This window comes from Excalfactoria chinensis, chromosome 3 (genome assembly GCF_039878825.1).
Source record: "Excalfactoria chinensis isolate bCotChi1 chromosome 3, bCotChi1.hap2, whole genome shotgun sequence".
Lineage (NCBI taxonomy): Eukaryota > Metazoa > Chordata > Aves > Galliformes > Phasianidae > Excalfactoria > Excalfactoria chinensis.
Window position 1 is genome coordinate 103,838,074 of NC_092827.1, and position 25,294 is coordinate 103,863,367.

The window sequence follows — 25,294 nt, forward strand, 5'->3', positions numbered from 1 at the left end:
GTTTTCACTGCTAAAGTCTTGGACTGGTGCTTCTGGTTAATTATTAATCTTTGTCTTCCTCTTCTTTTATTCAGTGTATTTACTACTCAGCCTTGAATTTCTCTGTTTGTTTGTTTTTTGTTTGTTTGTTTTTTGTTTGTTTTCCCCAAAATGCTTCCATATAGCAGAGCTCGGATAGCTACGTGAGTATTTGCTGCCTTGTTACTTGCCAGTGTCTTTAATTACGATGAAATGATAACTCCAGTTTACCAACAAATGTTTTGGATTTCATGAGCTGCAAATACCTGGAGAGTGCAGTTTGTGTTAATGGTTGTTGCACTGTTGGTATATGGACAAAACCAGGGCCGATGCATTTGTGTAAAGGTCCCCTTTCAATACATTTGTGTAAAGATCCCCTTTTAAAAGTGATTTTCCTTTCTTTCTTTCCTTCTTTTTTTTTGGTTGGTGTCCTTGTGCCTGAACATTTGACCCCGGGAGAGCGGGATGGAAAGATTGTTTAAACAGCAGAGAACTGTTTATTTCAATTTTCTCCCTTTTTTTTTAATCCCCTCCCCTCCCCCCCTCCCCCTCCCAGTTCTCCTTGCAGGTAAATCACTCACAGCATGAGAGAACCTCTGAAAGTTCAGAGGTTTGGGGCAGGAAAATCCTCCCCTCTCCCTGAAGTTTGGATTCAGAGCTAAATTTATCTGGATGCTGTAATTTCCCTGCTTTTCCTTCTCTACTTCCTTTACTGCATTCCTCTTTCTCCCCCCCTTCCCCCTCCCCCCTCCATTCCCAGCCACCCAGATCTTATCCTTTCCTTGACCTGCAGCTCCCCCCCCAGCCTTCCTCTGCTCTGAAATGTCTGGAGGCCACGGCAGAAGGTGATATTTTCTCCCACATAAGTTTCATGTTTTGTTCCCATGCTATTCCATAGGAAGAAAACCTCTATGATCCTTTGCACTCAGAGGCTGTGTCCGTCAGTAGGAGCAGCTTCAGTGGCGTGAAAGAATGACAAGGCAGCAGTGGTGCCCAACAAAGATGGCCACACTTATTGGCATCTTGTTGGGTGCAAGCACTGTCGGAGATGGGTTATCACAATTTGTTTTAGGTCAGCAATTCTGGAATGGGTACAGAAGTACAGCCAGATTTCCAGCCTGCTCCCATTTCCTCTGACATCCTCTGCACATTTATGTCACTTACCACACTGGTCTTGAACAGTGTCTCTTGATAGGGGACACACAGAGTTCAACAAGAAGTCCCCCACACCTCCCATTTTTAATCTATTTATTTATTTTTAATATTACAGTCTCGCACTGTGGCTATTCCAGTTTTTCACTGAAGTGGCAGGCAGCCAAAGACTGGAGTTATTATTTGCAAACTAAAAATAGAGTCAAGATTTATAGGAAGAAAACAGATATGTCTTGTTATAAAGCCATGAATAAGGATTGGCACAAGCATAACGGTTTATTCTTTGTTGATATTGCTTATTGTAAGTTACACTCTATCTTTCTAGGAGATAGACTAGATAGTTACAGTACAGAAACATTTCCTTTAGTTGAAAGTGCCAGAGAGCTGCAGTTTATTTGTTGTGAAGAGCTGATTATTCAAAGGAAGTGATAAGAGATGAGCCAGCCCCTGGGAGTTTTGTACGTTGGTGGGGTGGGCAGTTTGTTATAAAACAAGTACTGGTGATCTTCTTCCCAGGTCACTGCTGATAGAAATTGCATTCAGCATCTCTTTGCCCAGCGTAAAGGTTCCTCATGAGTTGCACCTCTGGCAACTATTGCTTGTTATTATAAACCATAAACATCGCCTTCACGATGCCTCTAATGTTGGGGCAGAAAAAATAAAGGTGAGGGGATGGGGACGGGGAAGCACGGAGAATGGGAAGAGAGGGAGATTTTCACAAAGAGTTAAAAAGGCCTGATGAAATCCGTACAATGTACACCATATGGCCTGACATTTACCAGATTAGTTAAACATTTCTACTGGGGATAAATATCCCTGCACATCGATGTAAAGAAATTGCATGAGACAAGGGCACATACAGCATATTTATGCCATGGAGTCATCTTTCTTTTTTTCCCCTCCCTTTGATAGCAGCATTCAGGTTACTGAACTTGTAAGGGCCAAGTGAACTAAACCAGAATTAACCCCCACTCCTGCGACTGAGCTGCTTGTCCACGCAGCTGCAGGCACAGCCCCCAGTCAGCCTCAACACAGCGGCATGTAAAACTCACCCCCAAGAGTTCAGAACGAGAGATCTTGCTATTAAAAAAAAAAGGAAAAGCAATAAATAAATAAATAAATAAATAAAAGCAAACAAACAAACCAACTCTATGGAGAGGATAAAACGTTAAAGTTTGTCAAAATCTATTTCCGGACCACGACTGCCTGTGGAGAGATGGCTGTGATGGCTGCCAAACTGATTCGAGGCGGGTTGATGCAGCGGGGGTGACTGGTGGTGCCCCTGTCTGGTGTAGACTACTCTGCTCCTTGGTGAACAGCCCTAAAGCCATAGATTTCATTTGATCTTTGCAAAGGCTAACATCTGTCTGCTGTCATTTTAGTAAGATTGATGACAGGCTGGGGTAGGGGAGGAGGAGGGGAAGTGCAGTGGGAGAAAGGCAGGTCCCCATAGCCTTGGCGGCTGCGGCCAAGCCTGTCCAGAGTCACTGGCCCGGGCCCTCTGCTCCTGCACTGCTACAGCAGGAATGGCACCGGGTGTTTACAGCACATAGCAGCAACTCCAGACACAAGGCAGCATTTTGCACTTTGTATATCTTAATAGATTATTCCCGTTGCAAGCAACACAGAGCAAAACGTTATGACAACCATAAGGATGTAGTTTACTGTGGTTTAATGTGCCTGGGCAGCGCAGAGTAAAGCTATCAAAAAATACATTTAATTTTTTAGAAACTTTTCAAGTGAAACTAACTGATGTGGACGTACAGCTATTTTTATACGAAACCCCACCTTTTGGCAGACTTTTTTCCAGGCTCTAATAGAAAATACTCATTTTATTAGCAGTAGTATTGCAGTGCCAAACGAAAAATCATATGCTATCCCACTTGGAAGCCTTCTTGCAAGCTGATGTGTGAGCTGATGTAATAGGGGAATCTTCTACGAAGGACCCATGTCCCAGACAGGGCAGCCAGTTGCTGGCTGCAGTATGCTATCCTCTGCTGAAGAAAAATAGCTTTCATACTTGGGCGAGATGGAGTCCTTTATCTTTTTTTTTTTCCCCTGAATGAATGAGTGAATGAATCACTATCAATGCTGAAATTTGATCTTACTACAAATTCCAGACATTTGGGTTTTGCTGGGCGTGTGTCCATATACGAGAGGGATATCAGTTGTTTTGGGAAAGAAGTGCAGTGTGCTATGGAGGAAACACATAGCGATAGAGCTAACTGCCCTTGAGGACTGGGTGTTGTAAATGTATCTGTGAATCTTACTCCCAGCATCAGATTTGAAACCACTGAGGCGAGGGCTGGAAGAGGCTTTCAGCTTCAAGCAGAGAAGGAGGATGGGCAAATGAGCTGGTACCTCTTACAAACTGGAATTCAAAATATTCTTGACCTAAAATTCCAGGCTAAGACTTGTATGGGCTTGGGAAAAATCTCAGCTCCGGCCCTGACTCGGGCCCCTTCTGTAGAGATTTATGGTACTGAGACTGATACCATGCAGATTTTAACTACTCAGTGTCTCATTGTGATGGCCATCAAAATGACATGGCGTTAGAGTGGGATTTCAGCAGTGGGCGAGGAAGATGTAGGTTAGAGAATGAAAACTGTGTTCTTCTGATTCATATGGGCTGTGGGTCAGGAGCTAACAGAGACTGTCCCACAGGCCAGAGGGCTGGCTTGGGCCACATGGGCTGTGTGCCTGGGTGAGCACGGGTGGCTGGATTGATAAAGAGTGAGCCAGAGAGATAAATACACATACAGAGGAAAATAAGATCACATAATATATTGGTGTAAGTTGCAGTATATTTCCTCCTAGTGATGAAAGACTAAGAGTGAGTTATAGATCTTGTCTCGTGATAAGAACAGATATTTCTTTCCAAATCATTTATCTATAAGATACTCAGATATTATTTAGGTCCAAGTCTGTTTTCAGCAGTAGATAATGGTGGAGATGGTTTCAGTGCTGGTGCAGTGACACTGAAGAGACCGCAGTGATGGGAAGGTCCCTCCGGACAGCAGCACCACCAGGCTTGGGGTTAGAAAAACCTGAAGCTTTTCCCAAACAAGAGCAGTGACCCCTTGTAGGGAGGTAGCAGTGGAAGGTAGGAGGAAGGGTCTCACAACCCAGGCCTGCTGCAGATAGGGACCTGCTCAGCTGGTGGCACAGGCTCTGCGTCTATGCGTACCCATGTGGCTCTGACAGCTCCATTGCAGGCATTTAGCAGGGGAAAGGTGCTTAAAACACACTGATAGAGGCTTAATCTGAAGCTCCCGTGGGTGAGGAATTAATTCTTATTGTAAAACTTCAGAGAAAAGATGGCATATTTACCCTAGTGTCCCATGTAAACATGATATGGCTATTTATACATTAACAGGGTTTAAATCTTCATTCGTTCAGGTCCTTAATGTATGAGAAGCAATCGCCATGAGTGTTAAAAGATCTGTTTACTGCTCAGGGATATAATTAACTTTAAAAAAAAGGATGCTTGTATAGAGAAAACAACTTTACCTGACAGCTTTGATGTAAGAAAAGCCTTCTCCCTTTGACTGCTCCAGAGATGCTGCAGTGTTGTGTGGATGCGTTCAGCCCTTTCATCCCTATAGTCAGCAATATACAACATTTACGTGTCTCAGAAATGTGACATATGTACAGTGCACGTATGAGGAGGTAGGCAGGCTGGTCTTCTAAAGCTTGTTTGGGAAAAGCAGGATGTTATTGTCAGCCAGGAAAGATGAGAGTACCTGACTTTACAGCTAGAGTAGAGAAATGCTTTTCATGTCACTAGAAAGCCCACTATTATTATAATTATTATTTACTTATTTATTCAAATCCATGGAGGTCTGCTCCTACCCTGGATAAGGCACCTGTGTGATGCTGTCAGTGGAAACTGGGAATGTCAGGTTTGCCTTCACCTCCACTGATGTCAGATGGAGCTTCGCTGTTGTGCATCACTCCTGTAAAACCCTGCTTCTGAATCTGAAGAGCAATCTTCACAGTGCTCAGTGGATCTCGATGCCACACTTGTTCTGTTTTATGAGAATGGCAGTGATGCGTCGCTTTTGAGATCCACCACCTGCTGGACAAACAAATCCTATGGTCACAGCAGACTTGGTCTGAGTGGGGGAAAGTCAGCTGTCCCATCTTGCTTAAATAAGCTTCAGTTCAGTACATTGGCACGCTGATAAGCAAATCTCATGTTCCCGCATTGCTCTTAAAGGCACTCGCACACAGCTGACCTGACCCCTCTAGTCCTGAAGGAACAGCCGATTCATCAAGCCTCCTGCATCCAACATGAGGTGAGGAGGAATGCTGCACCTGTTTCCATTTTGGTGTTTCTCAGGTACGTGGAGCTGCCTTGTTCTTGAGTTCACCTCTTATTTCCCTGGGAAGAAGAAAAAGAAGAGAAACTAGATGTGAGGGCTTAAATCACTGAAGATGAGAAACGGCAAAAGGAAATAAAGAGGTCACACATCTAAGTTAGCTTATGATTAAAAAGAAATTAGTGGGGCTATTTTTAATTTGTTTAAATCTATTACATTCTATTAGAGAGGTTTTTATATTTTACTAAGTCTGAGATGAAGTGTGTCACCAGAGGAAGATTTTTCAGTTTTAGTCTCTTTTCTCTTAAACATTTAGATGTCAACGTCTGAAGTCACTGATGTGAAGCCAGCAGAAAAGACAGAAAAGTTGTGGCCTCTGAGATAATACATGGATGTCTTCTGGTGTGCCCAGTTTGTATGCATCAGGGGAAGGAAAGCATAAGCTGTGCACAGCAGATGCACTGTGGTAGGCCTCTAGCACCATACATCCTCCCAGGTACTCAGCCATCCAAAGGTATGCAGCTTTGAGGAGCAAAGCTCTGCCCCAGCTCTGAGCAATCCTAACTTTATCTGCCAAAGGAGAACTGGTGGGAAAAGGTTAGGGAAGTCAGCAGATAACTTAAAGCTTAACATGCCATGAGGCTCTTGCTCTTTCGACTGCCCTTTGCAATATATTAGCTATTATTCTGCATAACCTATAGAGACTTTTCAGCTGATTGGAGCTCCCCAATACACATTTCATCTTGTGGCTGTAAATGTTGTCCTTGCCATTGGACTAAAATAAATGATGACTGTCATTCAGGCCAGAGTTTTGAGCTTGGCCATTAGGAGCTGCAGGATGGTTCCCATTGAGGGTGAGATGAATGGAGTTGTTTCACACATGTTAACCAAATGCAAATCCTTAGATGGAAACTCATGGTCAGCTTTTTCCAATGCTATTTTCAGAACTTCCACAAAAGGCCGTGCTGTGATTATATGTATTCATGATATGTATATCATGTATTCAACTCAAACAATATTTGAATGATGCATTTAGAATTCCTAAAAAAGGACCATGCTTCTGTAAACTGCATCATATTTGTAAAAGGAGAAAAAAAAATGTAGCTTGCTTTTCCTTTCTTTCTCTCATTCTTTCTAAGATATCATTTCATAAGGCTGTAAGAATTGGCGTTAATGCTACATTACACACAGACACACTTCTACATAATCATATGTATTTGCATGTATGCTGTACATAAACAACCTTATGGAATCCCTACTCCTCATTGTTAAGCTTGATTCTGCATTTTTTCAAAGCAGAGAAGTCCTGGGTGTCCAACAGTTGCTGTTTCACGCTCTCTGCCTGGTCTGTTCAGCAAACAGAGCCAAGAAAATAAATCATTGTGGTTTTTTTGTGTTATCTATCTATCTATCTGTCTGTATGTCTGTCTGTCTATCTAACTGTTTGGCCTACCTGGCCCTTTATTCCTACCTATTTTCCTCCACAGATGAAACCACACTCTTTTTCTGAATTTGTCATCAAGTGTTCTTTGTGGTGCCAATATTGATTTCCATGACCCCTTGAAAGCCATGAGTGTCACCTCCATGATGGTCCCTGCAGCCGCTGACTTGGAAAACAGGAGAGCGAAGGTTGCTGTTGCCAGACATTGGTTTCCCACATGGTAGGCAAGAAGACAAGTAGCCCTAAGTCACTGGACTGTCTAATTCATTTATCTCTATGATGCCATTTGCTTTACCTCATCCCATGTGTGTGTAGTGAAGCTGTTTGTTTGGCCAACATGCCCTTTGGGCCTTGTCTTAGTAATGAAAGTGCAGAAGGTGGAAAAGGAGTTCTGTTCTGAATTCTTTAGCTTTATCTTCAGCTTCTGATGACAACTAAAAGATTGGGATGTTTTGGGGTATGCTTTCAAATTCCTAAGTGCAAAACCAGGCTGAAGTCCAAGAAGGACTTCAAATGTGTAAATCTGTACGGAATTTGTGTTTTTATAGTAAGAGAAAGGAAAGCTAATACTTTTCTCTTTCTGTTCAAGTTTCTGCCAAATATTAAGACCGTGCAACTGATGATATCAATCAGTTTTAGAAGCAGACTCAGCTCAACTGAGAACCTGCATACGTGTCTCAGGTATGCAACAACTTTTCATGTGGGTGTTTTTCATTGAAGAGTCATGCTTTTCTTACGTGAAGGAGATGGTAGGCTTACAAATCAACCTATACCTATAAGATACCACCATGAAACCACGTTGCTTGTAGAAAACAGAATTTTATTAGAATAACAGAATTATGCTAGAACACCCAGTCACTCAGATAATTCATTCATTTTCAAAACACTTTAAGAATGTCAGTCTTCACTGTACCATGTGTAATATATGTCAGGGGTTATTGTTATACCCCACTGCCAGATGAGGAAGGGAGGAAAGGAGATTACAAAACCACAACTTGAATTATTGCTGGAGGCAGGACTGGAACTCAGGATTTCCTGGACAGATTAGCACCCTTCACTTCTCCCTCGGTTGGTATAATTAGCAGTGTCCTAGGTTTCTCTTATTCGCATGCAAGATCACATTTGAATACAATTTTCTTTGAAATTACCTGTCTTAGGGTCACTTCTGTTGCGCACTTCTGACAGTTAATGATCTGCTGCCTACAGTGAAATGCTCACCAGTACCCTGTAAATCTTGAACAGATGTAAAGGTGTCCATTTGTGACTACTGATTTAATCTCTCTGGATTTCTAAAGCTGGCTACCTGTAAAGCTTGGGGACTCGTGTCTTGAAAAAAGCAGTCCTTTGTGGCTGCTCTTGGCTGGTGGCCATTCAGAGGGATGTCTTACATCCTTGAGATGAACTTAGTGCAGTCCTCGTTGACCTAGCAAGCCATTTTTTTCCTAATGACAAGCTGGGATCACATCTGGTAATGACTGCTGCAAGATTGTCTTGTTAGGGAAAGGGCTAAGGTGGGATAGTCTTTAATGAAATGAAAGCACCTCATAAAATCTGATTCCTCAGTTTTACAGGCATGGCTCTAGAATTTTAGCCGATGCAGACTCAGTAAATCAGTCAGTCAAAAATTATATCAGTTGAAGTATAACGTTCATGTCAGTCCAAAAACCTGAACATGTAGGTGATTTGGAGGGCATTTTGTTAACTCTTTAATTGGTCGTTTGAGTGCTGGAGGCAGTAGCTAATTGCCTGTAGGTCAGCATAGTCCTAGAGCTTACGTAAATGTATATTGTCATATGTCACATTTTCATATGGCTCCTTTGCACAGGTTGGTAAAAATGATTGCTGCATAATTAAAATTAAGACAAGGTGGGAAAAGTGATTCAATTAGACCCCTGAAGCCATCGCACAAATTATATAAAGTACCAAAAACTAATGAATAGTTGTAACTAGTTTTATCTTTTTACTCTTCATTCTTGAATCCTGAGGGTATTAAAATGGCTGGAGTCTCTCTCCAAGTTCTCAGAGGTAAGTTTTTGGGTGGGCACGAGTATGAGTCAGCGTGGAGGAATCCAGGCCTTTTAAAATACAAGCACACAGAAACTTCGTTGCCTAGTTGTTTTGAATTGAAAATAACCAGACCTTACCCACAAGAGACCTTTTGGTTTCTCCACCAGTTCAGTATTATTTTGAAAACATCTGCAATATTTCACTCCGTGTGCAGCAGGTATTATATACCAGGGAGGGTGATGACAGTAAAAATAAATGAGATATGTTGTAACCAAAACATCCCTAGTTTTACATCATACATTTCACAACCCTTGCAAGCATCCTGTGCTTTGACTTGTAGTCAAAAGGCGTGTGGTAGTTTTACAAACGTCTATTAGTATTAACAAATATATTCCATTATTAGCCGGTGTGCCACTGGCCCAAACTTCTGGTGCGAGAGGTGAGTTAGTATGGCTTATAAAATATAGGAGTGCTGCAGGCACAAGCTTTGGAAATAAGATCCCCAGCTAAGCAGGAGGTCTCATTACATTTGGTGGGACAACTTACTAGAGGCCTGAATGTGAGTATAAAAGCTGCCTCCCAGCTAAAGTTTTTTATGGTTCCTGTCCTTTCCCAGAGCAATATGACTTTAGGAGATTTAAAGCAACAAGGTCTGCACCTTGGGGTGCTGGCAGCATGCTAATTGGGGCTAATTTTAAAAGGAGGGGTAAATGAAAGACTGAAGATCCATAAGTCTGCACTATTTCCACATTTTTTTTTAACAGAAGTTTTGATGGTTGAAAGAAATGGGGAACGTAGGAAACACACTTTGCACATTTTTATCTTCCTGTTTGGCTCTTTGCTGAAAGCTACAAATGTCAGTTTCTGGGAAACTAAGAGTGTTTCTTGCCAGGATTGTGAGGTGTGCACAGATGGGACTTGATAACCTGAAACTGTATAAACCACACTCCTTACAAGGAAATCGGAGAGTATTTCTAATCTCAATTAGAGCTGATATAGTCTTGTAAGATTTTAAAGTGTACCCTGTTTCCAGAGGTCTTTGTATGCATTGACCCTTGGAGGGGGAACTTAGATATAAATCATAGACTAGTTTGGGTTGGAAGAGTCCTTTGAGATCATTTAATTCCAAGGCCCCTGCCATAGGCAGGGATACCTCCCTCTAGACCAGGTTGCTCAAAGCCCCATCCAGTAACAACAGTGTCTTTTCTTGCTTTCACCTCTTTGAATTTGAAAGCAGTAGTTGCAAAGCCTGTTCTGATGCTTATCCAAAACTTGATCAGAAGCTTCAGCTAGAATCTAATTTATTATGTCATCCAAGCACTAGCTTTATCAATCCAAGGAAATCCCCACTGAGGACCAGGATGACTCAGGATGTAGTAGATGATGATGTCAAGATGATGATGTCAACTCACTGGTCCTCCATCAGTGGTAAAGCTTCTGTAGGTACAAAAAATAAACATCCATGAAGATTTCTGTGGATAAGAATCCCAAGAGATGCAGAGAGCAGAGCAGAGCAAGCAGAGAAAACTGGAACACAGGAGATGTTCAGATTGTGTCTTTACTTTTCCCAAGCTTCCTACTGGAAAAGAAAACAGTCATACATAGTCAGCAGTGTTCTCCGGTTGTTAGGTTCTTTTGGCCAAAATACTTTCTTCAGTCTTTCTTGACTTGCATTTGGCCTGGGCTGCTGGTAGTAAGGCTGAATTTCCATTCTTTCTTACCTGCAGTTCATGAAAAACACTGCTTATATACAAGCAGGGTGTTCTTCTGTAGCCTTTTCTTATATACTCTTGGCCTGAGACCACCTGAATATCACGTAAAGTATTACTTGTGGCCACTGTGGGTTTTCCTTCAAGAACAAGGCACAAGTGGCAGTCTGTAATTGCTTTTATACATGTAAATTGAGAATGGAAAAAGGCAGATTATAGTGTGGACTGTTGTGGGCTGTACATGGAGAGCACTGAAAATCTGGATTTGGAATATAGGAACGTGGAAATAACTCAAGAGCATTTGGGATGCCTTTGTGAATTTTATATACATATATATATATGTAGAGAGAGAGAGAGAGAGAGAGAGAGAGAGAGAGAGAGAATATTGTATTACCTTTATATAGATGTATATGGCAATACAATACAAAACTAATGAGAGTCATGATTTCTCCTCTGAGTATAAAGAGCAATTCAAGGTCATAGCTCCAAATTCATCTTTCAAAACAGCCTAATTTCATTGACTAAAGAGGACTTGGACCACTGCCCTATATTTGCTATTAGAATGCATATTTTAAGATATTTCAAATCAGAAGATTTATCTGTTAAGGTGGACACTGTGAAAGAAAAGTGCTAACTATTGTCACAAGGCAAGCCTGTCTATGTGAAGGACTTTGCAAGTAACAAGATTACGCAGAGTTTAAGAATGAGTATGCAACCAGTTTTGCTGGTGGGGGTGCTGGCATAAACCTAGCCTGCTAGGTTTTGTGGTGAAGACCTAGACAGTGCACTCCTTATCAAAGCAGTGCATGATAGTGAAATGTATTAGAGCTTTGGATAAATTCCTTTAAAAGCCTCTGGAATTACAAAGAGACTGAGAGAGACTTTCCATGGCCTTTCTGGAAATTCCCTGTGAATCACTGGTAGGTCCCCTTGGGAACTGACTGAGCCAGTGGGTAGGTGGTAATGGCCCATTAAATTTGATAGGACATGCTTTGGTGGTGAGTGGTGGGACCATGGCATCTCCATGTGTTTTCACTTGCTAGCAGCAGAAGGGTTTGCACATTGTACTTCCTTTGGGGTACATTTTACATGCAGTGAGGTAGGGATGCCAAGGCAGCTGTTTTCTCCCAGAGAGCCTGGAAGGACTCAGTTTCCCTCTAGACCAGTGTTCCTCTTGATATACATCAGGTTTTAATGGTATTCTCTTGTAAAGAGCAGGATTTAAAAGGTGTTGTTAATACATGAGATGAACTTAAAACTTGTTACCAGCAAGTCTGGGCACCCACCATCCTTTGTGCTATCTTAGGGAGGCACAACTCTTTCTCACATTACCTTATGTGCAGAGACTGAAACAGTACACTACTTGGGGCAGTAGTTCTTGTACCAGACCATGACAAAAGCTGGGATATGGGATATTCCTTTGGTAGTGTGGTTGCCCAAGGTTGCATCTGGAAAGTAATGTCTGCTGTCCCATGAATAGAGCTGTTGCACTGGTGCTGCAGGCTCTGCAAGAGTGCAGTATTCTTTCTGTATTCCCACCTTCTCCTGGCTTATGCACGATATGACTGTGAGGCAGAAAGGATGCTGTTAGGTGCCCAGAAAGGGATGAGCTCTCTTCCAGAGCCTTCCTATGGCATGAAATTAAGAGTGAACTATGTTGGCATGTGCTGGGCAATGCAGTACTGCAGTGCCCAGTGGACTTCTTCATTTTATAAGCCCATAATTTAAGAAGGAATACATTTTGGTATCCAGAAGGCTGAAACAGTCCCTGGAGGGAGATGCTAAATCTAGTGATTTGCAGCTCTTCCCTGACCCCAAAAGTAAACCTGAGACCTTAGCAAGTGTATTCTGCTTTGTATCTTAGTCATTTATCTGCAGAAGGTTTTGTTAGCTATAGTAGGAGAATGTCTCCCTCCCTATTAAAAGTTGTGCAGGTATTTATGTTGTTACCCTATTTTAATTTATTTTGTAAATGACAGGCCATGTGTTTTGTTATTGTTGTTTTCTTAGTATTTAATGTTTCCCTTGACCTAGGTTTGTATGGAAATAGTAATGCTGATGGCTGGTTAAGACATGGATAGATTGTGATTGGATTTAAGCCTGTAAAAGATGGTTAGTGAATGAAGAGTGCTGACTAATCAGACTTTTTCATACATGAGGATATTTCAAGGAACAACACCTGAGGACCATAATGTTTTTCTCAGGATGTAGACAGTCACATCAGAAGAGAAGAAAATGACACTGTTAATGGCGATCACTATGTTTGGAAAAGAATAGGCGTAAATAGTGGACTTGGCTTGATTTCTTCAGTCAACTTACAAAGTTTTCCTCCCTAAAGTTTTGGTTCTTTGTTTTAATGGAAGAACTCAGAGCTCATATTCACCATGCAAATAAATATCCTGCAGTATTTTTGATGTCTCGCAATTAGCCTCAATAACCCAAAGGACCGTACGTATGTCATGTGTAGAGTCAGGAATAGCGCACATCTTTGTGTCTATTATGAATGACAGATTTCTTCAGTCAGATATAAGGCAAGCTGAACTTAGCTATCTTGGCCTTGATACTATCCATGTGGCTAAAATTGCCATTCCATTTGTCCAGTGGGGAAGATATGTATTGTTCCTTCACTTCATGCTGTTGTGTCTGTGATAAATGTACCTCTCAGTCTTAAGCAAGTCTAGGTTGAGTGTTTTGTGTTGGTGAAAATAATACTTTAGCATTCTCTCAGAAATGATCAACAATCTTAGTCATTTCCCTGTAGCTCAGGTACTTACAACTTTCAGGATAACAAGGAGGTAAAAGAGTTTACTTCAGAATTCAGATGATGGATCACATTGAAGCAGGAAATCTCCTTAAGACTAGAGTAGAAACTAGTCTAGAAGCCAGAAAAACCTCTTTTTTTTCTCTTTTTTATTTCTTTCTTTTTTTTTTTTTTTTTTTTTTTTTTTTTTTTTTTTTTTTTTTTTTCTATACGCAGCCAGAGATCATCATCAATGATTAACCCAGGTTTTTCAGCTATAAAGTAAGCATACTTCTTAGCCTTCTGTGGTGAAGGTTAGTCTATTGATGCGAAGGTGCTGATGTTCTCCTATTTTTACCCACTACAGTAACTGTTTGGAAATACATATAGAGAGACTTTGCTAGGGTAAAACAACCCATGTCATGTCATGTGACCATTCCGACCATCTGGGCTGGGAATTATGTGAGTCTCTTTCTAAAGTATTAACATGGTAGGTATCCCTGAGGAGCAGCCATTTAGGGCCCTCTTCTTCTGCAGAAAACCATCAAGATCTGCATGCTTGAGAGGTATCCCAATCTGTGAAGGTGTTCGTATACCATTAAGCTCTTATCTAAGGGACAGACTTAAAAGAATAAGCCCTCCAGTGGGAAAGCTAGTGTAAATGACAAACTCTTCACTGTTGTTCCCAAAGCAGAGAGATTTTGATAGGGGCACCCATTTTGCAAGAAGAGTTTCCTTACACTTTCCTGAAGAGATTAGTCTCTGTGATAAGGGTGAATATGGTGGCAGCTTGCAAACCAAAATTATAACCCCGCTACTTACCTGATTCAACCTTGGGTTCTGGGAATGCCCAGCCCGGGTTCGTGTGGTCAGATTAGTTTCAAACATTACAGATACTACCTGAAAGTCTTAGTGTTTTTTTTCACTCCATTTTTTTCTATTTTTTTTTTTCTTTTCCCAGAAGAATAACATTTTTGCACCTCTGTTTCCTCTCCATCTGCCATTTGTCTCCTTCCTCTTTCATAGCAAGCCACAAATGTTTGCCACTCTCTCATCCGCTGTCTCAAGTCCCCTGGGGTCTGTCTGATGGATGGTGGCTGATCTTGAAGAGCACACCCACTCTGCGGGCCATGCAGTGGGAAATGGTGGCTTCCCTTCAGGCACTGTGGCATGGTCTCCTCTGGCCATACAGCCCCACTCCCCTCATAGCTTTGTCTCAGTACCTGTAAAGAGTCGTGGGCACAGGGGCCAGAAGACCTTTCCTCTGAGCAAAGGTGATTAGATTAAGTTACAAATGAGAAGTGTGATAGATGATTCTTCATTTTACTTGAATGATTTGATTTATTATTATTATTATTATTATTATTATTAATTATTTTATTTTATTTTTGGCTGGTTGAAAGAGAATATCTGCAATTTCAGCTGTAACACACTGTTTCAATTGCACAATGTGTTTACATCTAAAAGGAAATACGGTACACTCTCTCCAAGCCCAAATATGAGTCTTCTTTCTAAAATGTTCTTTCTAGGAATAAACATCCCCTTAATAGTCACAGCTGAACTGTTTGCAGTAGACAAACACAAAAGGGTGGCCAACACAGCCAAAGAAAAATGAAATATTCTCTAAAATGCTTGGCAGTGTTTGCTCACCTTTGGAATATGCATCCCGCCCTCTTCTTAAAAGATGTTATCTTTTTCTTTTTAAATATAGCTGGGTGAGCTGGTATTTCTTCTGCTCAAGCTGTTTCTAATCTATTTTTCCAACGGTGGCAGCAGATTAGGAGATGATACTTACAGAAATGACATTATATCATTCTTTAAAATACTCATCCTGAAAGGCAAAATCTGCAGAAATTATGGGACTAAGAGGCCTCCTTTGAGAGGCAGAAACTATTTGAACTCGTTATTTTTAGAACCCTGCAAATCATATATTTTTCTCTTCACTGGCATTTAAAATAATAATAATTAAAAAATATATATAAAAAATTGGAAATTGTAATGAGTTTTTTTTTAAAAAAAATAAAAGAATCCTTCACAATTTTTGCTTTGTTTTTGTGTAAAGAGGAATGTTGAAGAAGGTCATCTGTGGGCAGATGAGATGCTTCACTTTAATTTCGTTCATTTTTGAGATCCTTTTCGCAGAAATAAATAAGTAAAAAAATAAAAATTAAACAGAGGAGGAACAATTTTCTATTCTGATATGGACTGGCTATCCAGGTGGGCTGGATAGGGGTTCTTGGCTGATCTGCTGCTTTTGGGGCATGAAAGCGACCCTGATGTGCACAAAATGATGCTTCCATAATTGGCGAACATTGGCAGTCGTGTTCACTCACTGTGGACTTTGCTTCCACTGCCAACAGTGCCAACAGGATGTGCAAAATTAAACAACGGAATTGAATGACCCTGAATATTTCAGGGAAGTAATGCTGGAATCTTCTGTGATTGCCAGCATTATCCTTAGCACTGTTTCCTAAATTAGGCTGTTAAGGCAATTGCCTGGGAAGGGGAGGTACTAGTGCTATGATGCGTTGTTCTGGGAGCCCCATGGCACCCGGGAGACATAGCCCTCATGCGTGACCTGGTGCGCTGCCCATCAGGATGCAGGTAAGTCATGGGAACTGCTGCTTTCAATGAGGAGCTGGCACTGTAAACAGAGCAAACAGCTTCAGAAGTTTCTGGTGTTAAGGAAGGTTGAACACTGATTTCGGTTTCACAGGAAGGATTTTCAAGAGGACGCTGACTGGTGATCATCAGCCACTAAAAATTGATGTAGTAGGGAGGAGGTGAATAAGGAAAAGGATAATGGCACTGCAATAATTCCACGTGGATTAAGGAGAAATTGACATCCTGTATTGTAGGAAAGAAAGTTTGTCATGATTTGCTTTAGTTGATGCAGGTTTTATAAAAAGCAACACAGCTCAGCAGAGACAGATCCAACAAATGAAAACAGATTCAGAAGTTGCTCCTTCACAGCTAAGTGTAAGGGCTGTACCACAAAAGGCTAGTGCTGCCTTGCCTTGCCTTATCTTTTTATGCCATGCTGTGCCTTGTCATGCCATGCTGTGCTGTCCTGTACCTTCTCGTGTCACTATCTCTGACAGTGTGTACCAGAGGGAGAAGGAAAGTCCAAACAGATGAGGAATCCTTGGTATTTCCTAGGAGCTCTGAGTATCTGGCTGCTCTTTTGTGCCCTTCCTAGTCACGACTATTGCTATGTAAGCTTTTTTGTTTCTACCTGAGCCCAGCACTGCCTGAACCTCCTCAGTACCCAGGAGTGACCCAACCCTTCTTGCTCCCTGCTGGCCATGACTGAGGCACAGCCTTCAGCACTTGACTCCACTCCCAGCAGTCAAAAGAGCACCTTGGGTCAGTTTGTTCCTCCAGGACCACCACTGCAGATTGCTGTGGCCACTTTGAATGTCACAGGCATGAGCCAATTAGGGTCTAGCTTTCCAGTTTTATTTCTGTTGGAAAGAATCTTGAAGGGAAAGGAGACTGGAGCTTCCTAGGCAAGAGCTAGCAGCAAATCTGGTGCTTCTATGGCCCCAGAGATGTTGCTATAAGGAAGGGTGCAAGAGGGGAATATGTTTACAAAGGGATGATGAAGGACCTGGAGAAGGTCCATTGATCAGTGACAACCAACATGGTATCCTGTGCAAAGAAATAATGTTTCTTGAGTGATTTATGAGGAACCACTGGGGGCTTCCACAGGACCTCTCATGGCATTGTCTCATGGAGCGGTATCAAAGAGCACCTTCACTTGTCACACACCCTGATGTGTCATTCTGCTGATTAAGAATAGTAATTAATTGGGAATAGTAATGTTTATGTTTCCATTTTCACCTTCCTTCTTTTCTTTTAATTTTTTTTGCTCAGTAGGAGAAACTTGTTTTTCAGAGGTCTCGCATCTGAACTTTTTTCTTAGAGTGGTTTAGCCTGTAATTTAAGAGTTGTTGTTTAATTACATTTTAAACTTCCCTCTCTTAATTACTTTTATATATATTTTTTATTAACACCTAAATATGCTGTTATTTGGAGCACAAACAGACAGGATTACAATTAACGGAATAATTACACTTTTTGTCAGTGTAACCTCCTGGTACAAAAAGTATTACAAATCCATTTTAAAACATATTAAACGTTCATATTAATGAGGATAATAGAGAACAAGTACCAGCAAACTAAATATTGTTAATGATTTTGAGCTATTAAATTCATTACCATTTCCTTTCATAATAAAGTGGTTACTTGCTAATTAGACCTTTTTTAACTCATCATTATTGAATTCATTGCATTGTGTGCAGTTAACCCTTAAAGATCTGCCTGGGTAGACAGGCACAATTAAAAAATCATTTCAACAGTATATGAAGCTGAAACGCCATTTGCAATGCTGCTTGTATTTTTGACAGTAGCTCCATGTACTTTTCTTCTGGTACATTTTCTTGACACATCATGCCTAGCAGCTTCTTAGCTGTCACAGCAGCTTCAGCAGCGCATACGATGGAAACATGCTGTATTCATTTCATTTAATAGCGTTTAATGTTAAAGCTAAACTAGAACCTACTTGTTTGGCCAGGGAAAAAAATATCCATCAGCTCACTAAAGGGCTGACGTCAATGAGCTACCCTTCCCAGTGCGAAATCTGCTGAGAGTTGGTATGATTTACCTTTTCCTCCTACAGAGAGAGCAATACTTGTGCCTATCTGGGTATCTTTCTCTGCAACCCTGGATTGAAATCCTGTCCCTGCTAAAGTCCACATCAACATTTCTCTTGACTTCAAGGCATCCCTGGACTCACCCCGGCAGCTCTGCGGGGTTGCACCCTCTTGAGGAGGATCCACAGGCAGCTGCACCCCTGCCTTGTCCCACGAGTCCAAGTGCTGGAGAGGGCACTCCTGGGGTCTAAATCAAAGTTCTGCTTTGCTTCTTTCTCCTCCCTCCAGTTCTCACTCATTCAAAGGAATGAGAGAGTGGAGCCCGTGTCTCTTAACCTCTTTCTTTTTTATTTCATGCACACTTTTTGTACTTTTTTCTTTTTTTTTTTTTCTTTCTCAAAAAAGCAAAAGCCCTTTCAAGTTGCAGCTATTTAAATGGTACAAAGATAGTTCTTCTCCAAATTGCTGGGACCCAATGGGTAGTGCTTTAGATCTTACCTGGTCACGGCATGGCAATGAGGGTGGAATGGGGTAATAATCCGTGATGGGCAAACAGCCTGGTTGGAGCAGTGCTGCTGCTGCAAAGCTAGCTGCCACGATGCTGGCCCTTCAGTAGCCGAGTGTGCATCCCTCAGGTTGTTTGCATTGAGCAACGTCACCAAGAAATAATTTTAGTCAGACAGGAAAAGCAGTGTGACACTCATTGCTCCTGTACTTAATGACTGAGAACCTGGCTGACGGATACCCTGCAAATCCAATAGATAACTGATTAGATATGTGCTTACTGTACGGCTCTGGGGAAACACCACCGAGCTGTTATTCAGATCAGCCTGTCTTCCTCCTGCCAATCCCAAGCCGTGTCTTTGCCTATGTGAGATATGGGGGTCCAGCTATGGGCCTGCTGGTGGGCTGGGTGCAGCCCAGCGCTCTGCCTGGCTCAGCTACTGCAGCTGCGCAGCAATATATAACCACAGCAGCACTGCATATTTGTAACCTGTTTTATTTAAAACCAGGTCCCTTTCACCTGTAAATTGCTAGTGTATAAATGTGCCTCACCAATCATGCTGGTCTATTGTGTTATGCAGTCTATTGAATGTTTTTGGCAGGCACGAGCCCCTGTGCTACTGTGTCCTTATTTTATTATTGTTTTGAGGGTAGAGCTGTGTGATTATCCGTTCTTGCTTCAGGTATAGCAAGCCATCTGGAATGCTTATTAAACCCACAGGCAGATCAGAAAGATATAACTCTGGTGATGTACACGTACATGGGCTGTACTACATCATCACAGCATTGCTCCTCTGATGATGTAGTACACATTAGTGGGCCTAGATAATGGATTAGAACTGGCCGAGTAGAAGTTAGACTTTTTGAAGGATGGGTACGATGTTTTTTTGGGTTTTTTGTTGGTTTTTTTTCCTCCCTCTGGGTAACTGCTGGCAGAAAGATGAGAAAAGAGAAATTTTAAAGTAAACCAAGGAGGCTTCAAAAATTTTAAGTGCTCAGGTTGTCAGTGGGGACAGACAAGCAGTGATCGAGAAGCCAAGGGAGACAGCTTTGAAACCCCAAATCGCTGCAGAGAGGTACTCGCCTGGTGAAGTGAAAGGAGACAGAGAATGTGTCTAGAAACAATGCCAGTTTTCAAATCCTCCTTTGGATGGTCATCACCGAGAGGATTTTTGGTGGGACTTTGGCATTTCATCTAATACCTTGTGAATACATACATACATATATATATATAAAGATACTATTATGACACGCAGAGCTAGTTTTTCAGTTTCCAAATTCATGCTTATCACATATTTCCAAGTACTACTTAAAATAAGCTTTTCAAATGAACAAGGATCTGATCAGTTTCAGCCTAGCTATGTGTCTTCTAAGTACAAAATAAAACCAACATCAGTGAAAAAGAAAACCCATCTGGGCACTACGTATGTGATGTAAGTAAATGAAGGAGTAACTGCCTGTGGAGTTCTAAATATACCTCCTATTTTTCTTTGTTTGTAACCCTTCCTGCAGTGGTTTATTGGAGGTAGCTGATATTTGTCTAATCATGGAAAGGTGTTTCGTATCTAAACAAAACCTTTTGCTGTGGAAGCTGGAAAGGTTCATAAAAGTTAGGTCATTCACTCAGGAAGCTGAAACACTGCTATGCAATTTAGATAACAAATTGCACGCTTTAAATATCAAACTGTAAATATCAAGTGCTCAAAAGAATATTGAAATTTTTGAGCAGTTCCAAAGAGCAGCATCTGTGTGTCCAGAACTTTCAAAGAGGAGTCTTTTATAGTGAGCATATGATCTAAAAATCACAGCTGTAAAGTTAGGCAAATGCCTGTTTTAGGCAAACAGCAAACATGTAAAGGTGTGGATCACACTAATGGTCTGGATGTCTCGGTTTCAGCCATTTTTGCTGTGTATATCTGCATGTCTGGGTGCAGTGTGTGAGGGTAAAGGCACTGTAATCAAAACAGCAGCGTATTACTTTGTGTACAGAACAACAGATCCATCCCACTGGCAGCGCAGTTGGCTTGCCAAAATCTTTACTTCAGCAGGACTCCATGGCATTCCAACTTGGTGGTGACGTGACTATCCTGGAGGTATAAGGGAGAGCTGCTAAAAACTGCCAATTGGAAGGGCTGTGTTTCTAAGTTACGTGGCGACAAACTGATAGTCTCCCTTCTTATGGGTGTTGAGGTATTTTTTTTCTTGGTACACAGAGCAGAACTCCATTTGTGACCGTTATGTGCTATTCCCTTCCTGGTTGTAATGTGCTCTGGAAGAGTTTTCTGTCTTTTTTTTTTTTTTTTTTCTCAGCAAGATTGTGGAAAAGTTTCTGTTTCATTCCCATGAATAGAATAGAAAGAAACTTTGAAAACTTTTCCCTCCCACTGCAAGTCTGATTGCACTTTTTTGGATAACCCAAGTGAGTTTAGCTCCTAGGCAGAACATTTGGCAGGAGGTTGTTCCATGTGTGTTGATTTACAGGTCTGAACCCTTCTTAGTGAAGCATCCAGCTTCTGCCCTTTTCCCAGGCTCTTCTTCCCCTTGATGCCTTACACTTCCAGGTGTGCCTTTTCCTTGCCCTGCTGGGAAGGGCTCTCTGACCTTTGGAGTTTGCTTTCTTGCAGCCCGCTGCAGGGCTGTTGCTTTCCTCCATCAAAATATTCTGTGTCCCATGCTAAGCTGCCTGTGCCAGTTTGTTCCTTTTTTTCCCTGCCGCTGCTCGGTCCCCAACTCCATCTCGCTGGAGAGGGAGATGACAAACTGTCACTTTCTCAAACACCCTCTCCTCCACCAACTACTCTTAAAGTGGCAGTGAGATAAATGAAATTCAGCATTCAAAAGGCTCGACTCCTTCAGAAAATATTCCACCCACAAGTGGGGAGCTTCAAAATCCATTCCTAGCAGTTAATGCTCCATCCTAAATGACATAGCTTTTCAGCAGTGACATGTGCATTGATCTGCATTACAAAAATAAGAGAAATAGCACTTCTTTTCAGCAGTGGATAATTATCAGCATACATCAGGTTCCCTCCTGCTGATACCCACAGGGTGGAGGAGATGGGAGCGGGCAATATGTGGAGGGGATGCAACCAGCTTACATGCTTTTCTAGATAAATGCTATCAGGATTTGTGTAGAGCCCCAGCAACACCCCTCCTTGCCGGTTTGATTAGCCATTTGCTACAGTTACATGATTTCACCCCAATCATGTTTTTCACACAAAGGTGCTGGTTAGGCAGTGGGCAGGAGAAAGCTGGGAGGTTCTTCATCCCTTATTGGGAAAGAACAGAGTCAGGTAGCAGTGACCCTGGCAGGTTCATTATGAGACCAAAGTGTAAGAAAACCTCCTCACCCCTCCCTAAATGGGTGCAGGCACTCCAGTGTGAGTACTAACCCACCTCCCTTCCCTGCTGCTGTTTAGCACACATGTTTTGGAGGCTTAGGAGTCAGAGGAGCTGATTCCCAACGGCTAACTATAGAATTCTGTGGTCTACATGAGGAGGCTACATGAGTTGTCCCAGTGAGGTTCTGCATTGAGCACTGAAATGGTCCCCCTCTCTGGAGTCTGTTCTGAGTCCCCAGTGAGCTACTGCTTCTCAACGCAGGCAAAGTTGGATTTGCAGAAACTTCTGAGCTCCTCTGCAATGAATCCTCCTCTGGCAAAAAGCACTTCAGATTTCTGCGGGGGCAGAGCTGCCACTCACCAGCTGCCAAATGCCTGCACCAAGCTCCTGCAGTGCAAGGGCTTTTACTCGAGTTGCCTCTCTCTGGGGCAGATGTCTACAGAATCTGCTTTCTATTATCATTTTCTGGCTGAACCAACAGTACACAAAAACTTCATTATCACAGGAGTGCTGGAAAAAACACAGCTAGCAGAGAGAGGGGCTGCTGTTGCATCTGTGGGACTTTCCCATTTCTTACTTCATAGTCTGTTGTTCTTTAGAGGCAAATAAAGCCCACTGGCAATGGGACTCCGAGTGCTCTCTGGGTCTCAGCACGCTTCAGTGTGTTAGATTGACTGAATTTCTTCTCATCAGTGAATGCAATCTGCCGTGAGAAAGTTTTACTGTCTCTGTGTCCCTACGAAAACATTCTTGGATAATTGAGACATTCCCAAACAATTAGGATAACCAGATGTGTCTGTTATTTGTAATTACCTGAACATTAGTTCTTTCTTCAAGAACAGTTCATTTTTTGAGCTTTCTGAATTACTCTAGATAATGGATAAGAAGATTAACTCCTCTGAAAAGTAATCTGTGTGTATGTACCCAGGATGTCTCATTCTGGTGCAAAATCACCTCCTCCCAAAATTGAGTACTCGGGCTGAACCAATGTATGAAATGAGCTTTATAGCTGTGCTGTAGTTGTGGCCTGCGGTGCCTTTGCAGGTGAGACCTGGGGTGAGCTCTGAGGTTTAAGGTCTAGGAATGACCCAAGAAGAAGATGCTAAAATGATCATTTCAAGCAGGGAAAATTGTTGAAGACTCAAAAAATGGTTTCAGAAGCCACTTTGTTAAGTAGCACGGTTTAAATAAAACGGTTTTTGCACAATGCTGCATTTGCACCTAGAGCTTCTTCAGTGTTTTCAATTCAGAAAGCACCCAGCTTTCACTGCATCACAGCACAGGAGGCAGAGGAACTCGAGGCATCTCTGTCAAATTCACAGTCTAAGGAATACACCTCTACATTTAATCATGCTTTCTTCTGATGCTTTGGAATCGAGTGCCCTCAAAATTGTGATTTGTAGGGCAGGAGCCACGACTTTTTGTTGCCAAACGTATGTCTTTGAAATATCACCCCCTCCCTACCTCATCAAACAGAGCTGGAATCAGAGTTGTCTCCTCACACCCGGAGCTGGGGTATGCATTTGCCCACCCTGTTTCCAAGCACCCTCCTCCTCAGCTGCTTGCTCCCTGAGAGGTTTCCCTCGTGCTCTGCCTGCAGGCTGTGCTGCAGACAAGTGTTTCACCTAGACGTTCCCACTTCTCTCTCCCTGTGACTGACTGTTGGCATATCCCTACATTCAAGCCCCTGGTCCCCTGAGGGACTGTGACTTGGTAGTCCTTCCTGCAGCAGGGGTTGCAGCTTGCTCCTCTGCTCAGTATTCCTAAATCAGTGCCACTACCTCCCACAGTGCTTTGCCGAGGTTCACTTTGCTGACTTCCTCCAAATCCCTTCTTCTGGTCCTTGTCCAAGCATTATCTCTAGCTCCAGGCAAAGTGGAGCACTGTTGCAGCTCAGCGCAAAGCTAAGCTCACTGCTTCCCTCATTCCCTCCTGTGCTGCGTACACACACTGAAGCTTTATTAACTATGCAGTAAAGTTCATACAACTCATGGGTCCAAGCAGAAAATATAGACCTGTGCTCTTTTCCAGATTACATTTCTGTTTCTGCTAAGTTAATGAGTTGCTTTAGTTCCCTATATGGGTATGGAGGTGCCCAAGCTTGTAACGGAAAGGAACATACTGATGAGAATGAGGTGTATTGGTAGCACTAAAGGTAGGTGGCCACACTAATAGATCTCTTTAGTTGTGCTATGTGATTTTTTCTTTGTCTCTAAAGCTGAACTTTTCCACGTGTGTTTCTCACTCTCTTTCTCTCCCTGTCTTTTTAACAACTGTCAGCTCTACCAGTATGCTCAGTGTTTTTCCCAGCTAGCTTTCAATTTTTCCACATACCGAGGAAGTCCTGTATCCTATTACTCATCACAGCTATTATCTTCATCTTTGGTGCATATCATACTGCTCATGTTTTTATTATCTGATACATGGGTACAGTAAATAGGAAGGCAGGGAGCATCTGTGTACCACACCCCTTCTTTTCCTCTCCTCCTTACTTTGCTTTTACTATACAAGTTGATGACTTCATTTTTTTGTCTGCTCTCATCATAACTTCCTCTTGTTCTGTACATTTGCCTGCGCTTATTATTCATAGTGGTAATACCAATGGTGACAATGTCACCTTCAATTTTTCTAAGAAAACTTTTTTTGGGGGAAAAATAAGAAAGAAATTCTTGCCTGGTGCTCTAGGAACACTTGGTGACTGGTGAGTTCAGTATAGGGTTTTTTTTCCCCTTGAAAATCACTCAAGACTTCCTTCTCTCTCTTGACAGTTTTGCCCTTAGGCACTGTTATCTTTATTGTCCCAAAGGAATACTCTTGGATCTGTTAGTCATCTGTGTATCAGCTGAGACTTCACCATTTTCCAGCCTTCTGAGGGCTTAAAGATCAGAAGATTGGCTTGGTGCTGAAAATAGATGGGCCTTAAAGATGGCTTGGAAGACTAGTAAGAAATGCATATTTTTACTCTTGCTACCTAGTTAGGGGGCCTACACAGTATGAGCTAAGCTTCATCCACTCTACTGAACACTGCGTTATGACAAATTTGCCCAGATAAGAAACATACATGGTAGCACGTAATCATTAAACAACCACCTTCTTCCTCTCCCAAAAAGCGAACGTCGTCATTTTGTTAGTTCTTGTGAGATACTGATGTTTTCAAGGTCTGTGCACTTTTCATCCTCTTTGCATCCTCTCACTTCCTAAAGTGCTACTCAGAGCCTCAGTAGCACTGGTCTCACCTATTATCTGTTTGCTAGGTAGCCAGGTCTAAATTCCTCATAGCAATGTATGAATCCTCTGTCACAGTAAGTAGTGTGTACCTTTCCTTTGCGTGGTCATTTTGTTGGGTAGTCTGTAGCTTTGTGGATCAGTCTTCTGAGCTGAACTATCTACTGGTCTGATAAGAA